Consider the following 11,173-nt stretch of genomic DNA (forward strand, 5'->3'; position numbering starts at 1 on the left):
ACAGGATGTCAAGTACCACACAAGGAATAGAGGCAGTGATATTGTAACAACGTGTGTGGTGATGGATGGTAACTGGTCTTACTGTGGTGATCACTTCATAATGTAGAAAAGTGTCAAATCACTGTGTTGTATACCTGAAACTAATATGTTTTTGCATGTTCATTATAATTCAATTTTAAAAGGGGGGGAGGGGTTCAGAGACGACGAGGGCGGGTCCAGAGTGGGTTCCCAAATCCGGTGGGAGGTTGGCCCACAGAAACTCCCCAGCCCCCAGCAACCCTCCCGTCGTTCTGAGTCCGTGGGATACAATTAAAATCTTCCGGAAGCCGGGAAAGCTGTGAAGAACAGTTTATGCAAAGGTCAGAGCACAGAGGTGAGGAGGTCTCCACAGCCCCCTCTGATGCCTCACTTTGCCTCCGGTCCTGCTGCCCCTCCACCTGCCCCAGATGCCAGCGTGCCCAGGGGCTCCCGCGGGGCTCAGGCCGAGACGCACCCTGCCGGGGTCACAGCCTGCCTTCCATCCCTCCTCCGTCCTCCCCCTTCCAGGCCGCAGGCGGGGCGCCCTGAGCAGGGACCCCGGGGACCAGCGTTTCAGCTCCTCCACCAGGAGCTCTGGCCACAAAACGGAAGCCCCTGGGCCTCCGTTTCCCCTTCTGTGAAGTGGGGTCATAGAGCTCGACCTTTGATCTCAAGTGCCTTCGATACCGGACTCTGGGACCCTATCCCGTGCTCCCAGGCTACTGAATAAAGCGGGGGCACAGTTATCTCGCCAGGGCTCTGGGCCACCCTGCAGAGGCCGGGGAGCTAGTCCCCTCCGTGAGGCTGCTCAAGCTCCTCTAGGGGGAAGTGGGCCCTGGCCCAAGGTTGTGCCCGGGGCCTGGGAGAGCGCCTCCGTGCCAGCCCGCGGCCCCCCGCCAAGGCCGCTTTCACCGCGGCTCAAAGGCCCGGGGCGGCCCGGGGCTCCGACACTTTCCCACAGCCCCTGTCCGCCGGGGCGGGCTCGCCGTGGCAGGCGCGCAAAGAGGCTTTGTCTCCCCGGAGCCGCGCTCTCCTGCCCCGCGGGCTCCCTCCTCGCCCCTCTAATCCTTCCTGGCTCCGGGCGCGCACACCCCGAGCAGCACCATCCTCTCGGCGCCATCTACCCACGCCCCTCCGCGTGGTCCCTGGATTCTCCAACCTCTTTTCTCTGACACGTCTTAGCATATCGGAAACGGCCGCTTTGGGGGCAGTTTCCAGGTCAGGTGAGGCGGAAGAAGGCACTCTATTCTACAGGAACAGAGGGCGGCTTGAGCCCAAAACAGAAGCAGGGGGCAAACGTTTATAACGTGACCCCCCCCCCGCCGCCCCCCCACACACACGGAAGACAAGGCGGGCTTCAGGACAGCCCTCTGGGTTCTAAACTGTCTTCCTAACACCCGGCTGTTGCTGATCATTTAGTTTTCGCCCCCACGTGTTCTAATCCAGCGCTTACAGGTGGAGTGGAGTCCCAGAGGATGCGGGGTCCTCGGTCTCCCTTTCTCACGACCCTCCAGGCAGCGCAGGGCTGCAGCTGGAACACTCCACAGCGACTCTCAGTTCCCCCGCTTCCCCCACTCCCTTTCCCACCCCAGCTTCTTTTCCTGTTTTTCTTCTCCTTTTCCTGCCCTGGGGCCTCTCCTAAGGTCCGCGGGGACAGTCCTGGGTGTCTCAGCAAAGTCCTCCCACAGTGAGCCACTAATGAGCGGGGAACAGGTGCAGCACCAGCAGAAGGAGGAAAAGAAGCCGAGAAAATGGAACCGAGGTTGGCTTCCGCGTCTCCGTCACAACTGGGCAGGGAGGTGACAAGGGCTGTGCTGGGCTGCACCAGGGCCTGAGCTTCCTGGGGGCTCGGAGCTGTTCTCTGGCTCCAAGGAACCTCTGCCAAGGGGGCTAACAAATGATGCTCTCCATCGAAAGAATAAGATTCTACCTGAAAGAAAGTTCTCTGGTGCCACGATTCTCCAGGAGGCAAGCAAGAATCCATCCCTCGAGGCTGTGCGTCATTTCCTCCCTTTTCTCAGCTGCAGTCTCTGCACTTCTGCTCCCTCCCCCAACACACCTCTGTGAGCTTTCAGGCAGAGGGGTCCTCTCAGTCCTATGATGTATCAGAACTCTCTTCAAGAACATCATACAGAGACTTCTCTGGAGGTCCAGTGGTTAAGACTCTTCACTTCCCGTGCAGGCGGTGCCGGTTCAACCCCTGCTCAGGGAACCAAGAGCCCATGAGCCACACAGTGTGGCCAAAAAAATAGAAAGAAAGAGCATCATACACCCAGCACTGGCCAGAAACCCAGAGAGTGGGAATTTGGAATAACTGGATAAAAACACACGACTTTGCTTCTTGTCAAAGATCAATTCCTATCCATCTATCTTTGATAATCGTCACTGAAAGATGAGCAAAAAATTCAATTCATGTGGTAAATGCCTGTTTAACAAGTTACAGTGCTTTATTAAGGAAGAGAAACATATCAATTTTTAAAAGCTATGGTCAAAAAAGTATATGAATGGCCAGTAAGAACTCAAAAGAAGTTCTCATTATCATAAACCACTGGGGAAATACAAACTGGAGCCACACTGAAACGTCAGAGCAGAGCCACCAGACTGCAAAGAATAGAGATGCTGATGACACCAGCACTCCCTTCCACTGTTGGTAGGAGGGGAAATGCTACGCCCACCTTAACCAGGACTCATTAATTTCACTCCTGGATATCTACCCAAGAGAAATGAAAACTTCTGTGTACTCAGTTACTTGCACATGAATGTTCATAGAGCTTTATTTATCATAACAGAGAACTGGAAACAGCCCACACGTCCATCCACAGGAGAATGGATGGACTAACTGCAGTCTGTACAATACAACACTGCTCAGAGGAGGCAGTAAAGGGCTGACGCCCGCACGGCGGTGGGTGAGGCCCAACACCATGCGGAAGAGAGGAGAACATGCAGTTGATCCCATGTCTGTGAGGGTCTTGCTGTTGTTCAGTCACTAAGTCGCATCTGACTCTTGGCCACTCCATGGACTGCAGCACGCCAGGCTCCTATGTCCTTCACTATGTCCTGAAGTTTGCTCAAACTCGTCCACTGAGTCAGTGATGCTATCTAACCGTCTTATCCTCTGTCACCCTCTTCTCCTTGTGCCCTCAATCTTTCCCAGCATCAGGGTCTTTTTCAACTAATCAGCTCTCTGCACTAGGTGGCCAAAGTGTTGGAGCTTCACTATCAGTCCTTCCAATGAACATTCAGGGTCGATTTCCTTTAAGATTAATTGGTTTGATCTTCTCAAGAGTCTTCTCCAGCACCACAACTCGAAAGCATCAATTCTTTGGCTGTGAACGTCTAGAAGAGGCAAAATAATCTAAAGCAGGAAAAGCTGAAACAGTAGTTACCTCTGACTGGATCAGGAGTAACTGGAAAGGGGCACTTTATGGGGAACTTGATGGGTGATGGAAATGGTCTCTATCTTAACAGAGGTTAACAAGTGTATGAATATGTCAAAAGACCAGCCAATATACACACAAAATCTATGTTTCATTGTAAATTGCTTCTCTTTAAAAAACTGTAAAATGCTGGAGAGAAAGGGCAGTGGTCCTTCTGGAATGATCTGGGAGGGATACTGGAATCCAGCCAGCCCCGCCCCCCCCACCCCCCCACATACCACAGGAAGAGGTGTGGACCAGCATGGGGCCCTGGTCTGGTGGGAAAGCACACCCCATCACCCCGAGTCAGGGCAGGCCTTCTTAGAACTGGAAGTCTTGAGATTGGTGACATCCCCAAAGGGCAGCGATGAGGATGGCTCTGTGGGCCCACCACACTTCCTCTCCCTGCACCAGCTGCCACCAGAGAGCAAGGGTTCCTCTCTCAACTACCAGAAGTTTTCAAGGTGCAAAAACCTCAGAGTCATCAGATACGCCTTCCCACACAGCACAGGAACCCCCAAGCACCACCCTCATGCCTGGCAAGGCCTGACCTGACCTGGGTCGACCAGATGTTCCATGTCATCTGCTGGGAGACATTTAGAAGTATCTATAATGTTTTCCATCCAAAAATGTTTGGCTGAGTCCATCAGGGTTCTAATAGCTCCATTTCAGAGGCAACACAGGACACAGAGGAGTGAGTTACAACTTCACAAGGAGGCAACTGAACAAATCCAGGAGGCAACTATTATGCAGCATAATCAGCCAAAATAAGTTGATGCCATGAAAAATGGACAGTTATGGATTAAAGAGACCTGAGGAACGTTGTCCCTTGGACTACAAGGAGATCCAACCAGTCCATTCTGAAGGAGATCAGCCCTGGGATTTCTTTGGAAGGAATGATGCTAAAGCTGAAACTCCAGTTCTTTGGCCACCTCATGCAAAGAGTTGACTCATTGGAAAAGACTCTGATGCTGGGAGGGATTAGGGGGCAGGAGGAAAAGGGGACGACAGAGGATGAGATGGCTGGATGGCATCACTGACTTGATAGACGTGAGTCTGAGTGAACTCCGGGAGTTGATGATGGGACAGGGAGGCCTGGCGTGCTGCGATTCATGGGGTCGGAAAGAGTCGGACACAACTGAGCGACTGAACTGAACTGAACTGAAGGAACGTTAACAACCAGTAAAAGCAAATGGCCATGGTTTGGTTACTGGTTTGAACAAAATTACTGTAAATAATTCACAATTTGAACATAGACTAGGTATTGTGTGTGTGTGTGTGTGTGTGTGTGTGCGCGCGCTCGTGCTCGGTCGTGTCCAACTCTTTGCCACCCCATGGACTATAGCCTGCCAGGCTCCTCTGTCCACAGGATTCTCCAGGCAAAAATCCTGGAGTGGGTTGCCATTTCCTACTCCAGGGCATCTTCCCAACCCCAGGAATTTCATCTCATGCATTGGCAGACAGATTCTTTACCACTGAGCCACCCAGGAAGTTCAGACTAGGTATTAGATGAGAAGAAATTCAGTGAATTAGGAAGAGCTCATTAGATAAATATACAAAACAGCATATTCATTTTGTCTAACTTTAAGATTTTTTTTTTCAGAAGGAAACGCTCTAAGATAGTCACAGCAGTGATCTCTGAGCCATAGAAATGTGACATTTTTTGCACCTATTTTCTAAATTTCTACAACGATATGCACCACATCGGTTGTCAGTTAAGAGTGTGTTCCCTCCAAAATTCATCGGCTGAGGTCCTAGCCTTTAGATCTCAGGACCTGACCTTATTGGGAAAGAGGACGGCTGCAGAGGTAACCAGGAGGAGGTGATGCGGGAGCAGGCTGGCGCTCACCCCGCGTCACAGGTGTCCTTGTAGACGGGGGATTCGGGTGCAGGCAGAATGCGGGGCGAAGATGCAGGCAGAGGCGGGGTCCTGCTCCTGCGAGCCGGGAGGCCCGCAGGCCGGGAGCGCCAGAGGCCGGGGCCAGCGCTGCTCAGCCGGGCCTCACACTCTGCCCCAGCCCCCGAGGGGCGCCCCGGCCTGCGGCGGGGCTTTGGGGCCGCAGTCACGGCCCTGCAGCGTCCCAGACCAGGAGGAAGGGCTGAAGCTCCGAAGTCAAAAGCGCAAACGCAGGGCCCGGGTGGCGGGGGGCCGCCAGCCCGCTCCGTGCCAGGAGCTTCTATTTCAAGGGCACCAGGTTCCATCTTATAAACAGCTTTCCTGGCGAGAACATTCTTCCCCGCACTGCGCGACCCGCCGGGCTAGCCCGCCCGCGGGGCTCGTGAGTCAGGCTCCTCGTGAGTCACTTCTGCTCCGGAGCCGCGCAGGGCGGGGGACTGCGCTCCGGGGGCGGGGGGCTCGAAGCCGGGGGACCTGGGCCTCCCCCTCCCCCATTCCAGCTCCCCTCCTCCCTCCCCTCGCCCTCCCCCCCCCCCACTTTCTCCTCCCGCTCCCCCCACTTCTCTCCTCCCGCTCCCCCCTGGCCTCTCCTTCACCTCTGGCCCCCGCCCCCCCTCCCCGCTCCCCTTCCCCTCCCCGCTCCCCTTCCCCTCCCCGCTCCCCTTTCCCTCCCCCTCCCCCCGTCCCCCGCACCCCACTTCTCTCCCCTCCCTCTCCGCCCTCTCCCCCCGCACCCCTCCCCCACTTCTCTCTCCTCCCCCCTCCCCCTTGCCTCCCCTCAAACCCCTTCCCCTTCCTTCTCTCCCCTCCCCCATCCCCGCCCCCTTCCCCCGCCTCCCCCTTCTCTCCCCTCCCTTCCCCTCCCCCTTCTACCCTCCCCGTCTCCCCCTCCTTCTCCCGCTACCCGCCGCGGAGGCACCGAGAGGGGTGCTGAGCCAGCGGGTCCCGCGCCCTGGGAGGGCCGCCCACCGGCTGAGCGCGGCGTGTATTACTATAATGAGCCGCCTCCCCCCGACCCCGCTCCCTCTCCCTCGTCCCCTCCCCCTCCCCCTCTCGTCTCCCACCCCCGACCCCCTCCAGCACCGCCCCGGAGGCACCGGGAGGGGTGCTGAGCCAGCCGGTCCCGCCCCTGGAGGCCGCCCGCGGGCAGAGCGGGGTCTATTACTATAATGAGCCGCCTCGCCCTCCGTCACGCGGCCCGGAGGCCGGGCCCGAAACCCGAGCCGCGGGCGCGGCGGCTCCAAAACGCTCCGGGAATAACCAGGCCACGCTCCCCGCGCCCCGCGGAGGCCCTGGCCGCCGCTTCCGCCCAGGCTCCCCGGGATCGGGGCTTGGGGGGCTCACACGCTGAAATGCAATAAACGGGAACAATCGCAGGAAGTGTGGCGCTCTCTCCGCCTCGCGGGCGACACGGGACCCTGCTTATCACGGTGACAAGATTTATTCAGTTGCTGCAAACTTCCAAAGACTTCCTTTCCCAAAAGAAAGGCCGGGAGGAAGGTCATGTCCTTCGGCCACCTCCCCTGAGCCAGGCGTGCAGCTGCTTCAGTTCAAGCGGGTCCGTCAGGCGCCCCGCAGCCCCAGCTCCCCCGTCCGGGCGCTGGAGACACCGATCCATCACTCGACGGGGCGGGCGAGGGAGGCGCAGGTCCCCGCGCCCGGGGACGCGCGTCCTGGTCACCTACCCCGCCCCACCCCCTGGGGAGGGAAGAGAGGGGTTGGGGGTCCCCCCAGCGCCCTCGGTGGGGACCCAAGCCTAACACCCTCCAATGGCACCCCCCGACCCTCCGCCCCCGGGCACCTCTTTGCTCCCTCTTGCCCCCGCGGCCACACAGGTCACCAATCTCACTTCCGTCCAGTCCCTTCCATGCTGGAAGGCCATCCTTGACACCCTCCGCCCCAGAGAAGAGCACACCCTGAGCTGCTCGTTGAGGCTCCTGGGCCCACGTCCTGTCCAGCTCCTTGTCTATGCCACCCCGCCAGGAGCCCCTGCCCTGTCCTTCCCTGGGTGACCAGGGGGAGCCCCTCAGAGCCTGCACCGCGCCCCCTGCGCGTGGACGGGGCTAACCTGGCACCGCTTACATTTCGATGGCGCCCGGGCGAGCAGAGGGCACGCCCTCAGCGCGCTGGGACTGAGGGAGACATGGCCAAACCAGAGTTGGGACTGAACATAGGCGCAGGCATCCCTTGGTCCTCCATCGGGTGACCCTGCCCTGGAGACTCACCAGACAGACGGGCCCTGGAGACGCACCAGGAGCCCCGGACAGCGGAGCGGCCGCGGGGAGAGCCCCGCACCAGTCCCAGCAAAGGCAGCTGGACGGGGCTTCCCCAGGCCGAGCGAGGGCTCTGAAGGGACCCAGCGGAGTCTGAGCACCGTGGTCTGAGTAGGGGGCTGTTACAGGAACTGACACCAGGGCTGGTGTATTGGTTTGGGCCTGAAAACAGCACCTCCGCCTGCGATCTGCAGGACAAGGGGTGGCTCAGAGTGGGATGGTTTGTGAAGAAAAACGTATATCTGAGGGATGAGGGCCTTCCCTGTTGGCTCAGCTGGTAAAGAATCTGCCTGCAGTGCAGGAGGCCCAGGTTCAACTCCTGGGTTGGGAAGATCCCCTGGAGAAAGGAAAGGCTACCCACTACAGTATTCCCGCCTGGAGAATTCCATGGACTGTATAGTCCATGGGTCACAAAGAGTCAGATACGACGGAGCAACTTGCACTTTTGAAAGGGATGAGGGCTTTCCTCGAGAGCTATGTGAACCCACTCTGGAGAGCCCTGCTTCCGGGGGGGCTCCCCAAATTTCCTGACCCCAAAGCAAGAACCAGACCCCGACAGATCAGATCAGATCAGTCACTCAGTCGTGTCCGACTCTTTGCGACCCCATGAATCACAGCACGCCATGCCTCCCTGTCCATCACCAACTCCTGGAGTTCACTCAGACTCACGTCCATCGAGTCAGTGATGCCATCCAGCCATCTCATCCTCTGTCGTCCCCTTTTCCTCCTGCCCCCAATCCCTCCCAGCATCAGAGTCTTTTCCAATGAGTCACCTCTTCGCATGAGGTGACCAAAGTACTGGAGTTTCAGCTTTAGCACCATTCCTTCCAAAGAAATCCCAGGGCTGATCTCCTTCAGAATGGACTGGTTGGATCTCCTTGCAGTCCAAGGGAATCTCAAGAGTCTTCTCCAACACCACAGTTCAAAAGCATCAATTCTTCCACGCTCAGCCTTCTTCACAGTCCAACTCTCACATCCATACATGACCACAGGAAAAACCATAGCCTTGACTAGACGGACCTTTGTTGGCAAAGTAATGTCTCTGCTTTTGAATATGCTATCCAGCTTGGTCATAACTTTCCTTCCAAGGAGTAAGCGTCTTTGAATTTCATGGATGCAGTGACCAACTGTAGTGATTTTGGAGCCCAGAAAAATAAAGTCTGACACTGTTTCCACTGTTTCCCCATCTATTTCCCATGAAGCGATGGGACCGGATGCCATGATCTTCATTTTCTGAATGTTGAGCTTTAAGCCCACTCTTTCACTTTCCACTTTCACTTTCATGAAGAGGCTTTTTAGTTCCTCTTCACTTTCTGCCATAAGGGTAGTGTCATCTGCATATCTGAGGTTATTGATATTTCTCCCGGCAATCTTGATTCCACCTTGTGTTTCTTCCAGTCCAGCGTTTCTCATGATGTACTCTGCATATAAGTTAAATAAACAGGGTGACAATATACAGCCTTGACGAACTCCTTTTCCTATTTGGAACCAGTCTCTTGTTCCATGTCCAGTTCTAACTGTTGCTTCCTGACCTGCATACAAATTTCTCAAGAGGCAGGTGGTCTGGTATTCCCATCTCTTGAAGAATTTTCCCACAGTTTATTGTGATCCACACAGTCTAAGGCTTTGGCATAGTCAATAAAGCAGAAATAGATGTTTTTCTGGAACTCTCTTGATTTTTCCATGATCCAGCAGATGTTGGCAATTTGATCTCTGGTTCCTCTGCCTTTTCTAAAACCAGCTTGAACATCAGGAAGTTCACGGTTCATGTATTGCTGAAGCCTGGCTTGGAGAATTTTGAGCATTACTTTACTAGCGTGTGAGATGAGTGCAATTGTGTGGTAGTTTGAGCATTCTTTGGCATTGCCTTTCTTTGGGATTGGAATGAAAACTGACCTTTTCCAGTCCTGTGGCCACTGCTGAGTTTTCCAAAATTGCTGGCGTATTGAGTGCAGCACTTTCACAGCATCATCTTTCAGGATTTGGAATAGCTCAACTGGAATTCCATCACCTCCACTAGCTCTGTTCACAGTGATGCTTTCTAAGGCCCACTTGACTTCACATTCCAGGATGTCTGGCTCTAGGTCAGTGATCACACCATCGTGATTATCTGGGTCATGAAGATCTTTTTTGTACAGTTCTTCTGTGTATTCTTGCCATCTCTTCTTAATACCTTCTGCTTCTGTTAGGTGCATACCATTTCTGTCCTTTTTCGAGCTCATCATTGCATGAAATGTTCCTTTGGTATCTCTGATTTTCTTGAAGAGATCCCTAGTCTTTCCCATTCTGTTGTTTTCCTCTATTTCTTTGCATTGATCGCTGAAGAAGGCTTTCTTATCTCTTCTTGCTATTCTTTGGAACTCTGCATTCAGATGTTTATATCTTTCCCTTTCTCCTTTGCTTTTCGCTTCTCTTCTCCAGACAGCCATTTTGGTTTTTTGCATTTCTTTTCTATGGGAATGGTCTTGATCCCTGTCTCCTGTACAATGTCACAAACCTCATTCCATCGTTCATCAGGCATTCTATCTATCAGATCTAGGCCCTTAAATCTATTTCTCACTTCCACTGTATAATCATAAGGGATTTGATTTAGGTCATACCTGAATGGTCTAGTGGTTTTCCCTACTTTCTTCAATTTAAGTCTGAATTTGGCAATAAGGAGTTCATGGTCTGAGCCACAGTCAGCTCCTGGTCTTGTTTTTGCTGACTGTATAGAGCTTCTCCATCTTTGGCTGCAAAGAATATAATCAATCTGATTTCGGTGTTGACCATCTGGTGATGTCCATGTGTAGAGTCTTCTCTGTTTGTTATGACCAGTGCATTTTCTTGGCAAAACTCTATCAGTCTTTGCCCTGCTTCATTCCGTATTTCAAGGCCAAATTTGCCTGTTACTCCAGGTGTTTCTTGACTTCCTACTTTTGCATTCCAGTCCCCTATAATGAAAAGAACATCTTTTTTGGGTGTTAGTTCTAAAAGGTCTTATAGGTCTTCATAGAACCGTTCAACTTCAGCTTCTTCAGCATTACTGGTTGGGGCACAGACTTGGATTACTGTGATATTGAATGGTTTGTGTCACACGAGTGTATGTTCCTCGATTCTTTGTCTAGTCACAACAAAGATTTGGAGCAACGGACATTAAAGCCCTCGGCGCGTCACAGCTCTCAGGTCTTAGACAAATCGTGCTACAGCTCTTAGGCAAATCAGTGTTACAGCTCTATTTTATTTAGAAGATAGCAGGAGAGAGAGAGAGAGAGAGAAAGAAAGAAAAGAGCGCACGCACGCGGGAGAGAGAGTCCGAGAGAAAGCGCTTTGGCTCCTCCTTTTATATGTTTTTTTCCTCCACCTGGGCCTGCCCTATGCAAATTGGACTTAGCCAGGAGTGCTGTTTGTTCTGCCTGAAGTCTTCACTCTGGTCCTTGGACCTTCTTTGACCTTCCTTGTCTTCTAGTCACCGCCATTTTGGACTCCTTTTCCCTATTCTACCTACCTAACAGTTTGCCTTGGAAACGAACAGAGATCATTCTGTCGTTTTTGAGATTGCATCCAAGTACTGCATTTCGGACTTTTTT

The sequence above is a fragment of the Bos indicus x Bos taurus genome, chromosome 9 (assembly GCF_003369695.1).
Source record: "Bos indicus x Bos taurus breed Angus x Brahman F1 hybrid chromosome 9, Bos_hybrid_MaternalHap_v2.0, whole genome shotgun sequence".
NCBI classification, from domain to species: domain Eukaryota; kingdom Metazoa; phylum Chordata; class Mammalia; order Artiodactyla; family Bovidae; genus Bos; species Bos indicus x Bos taurus.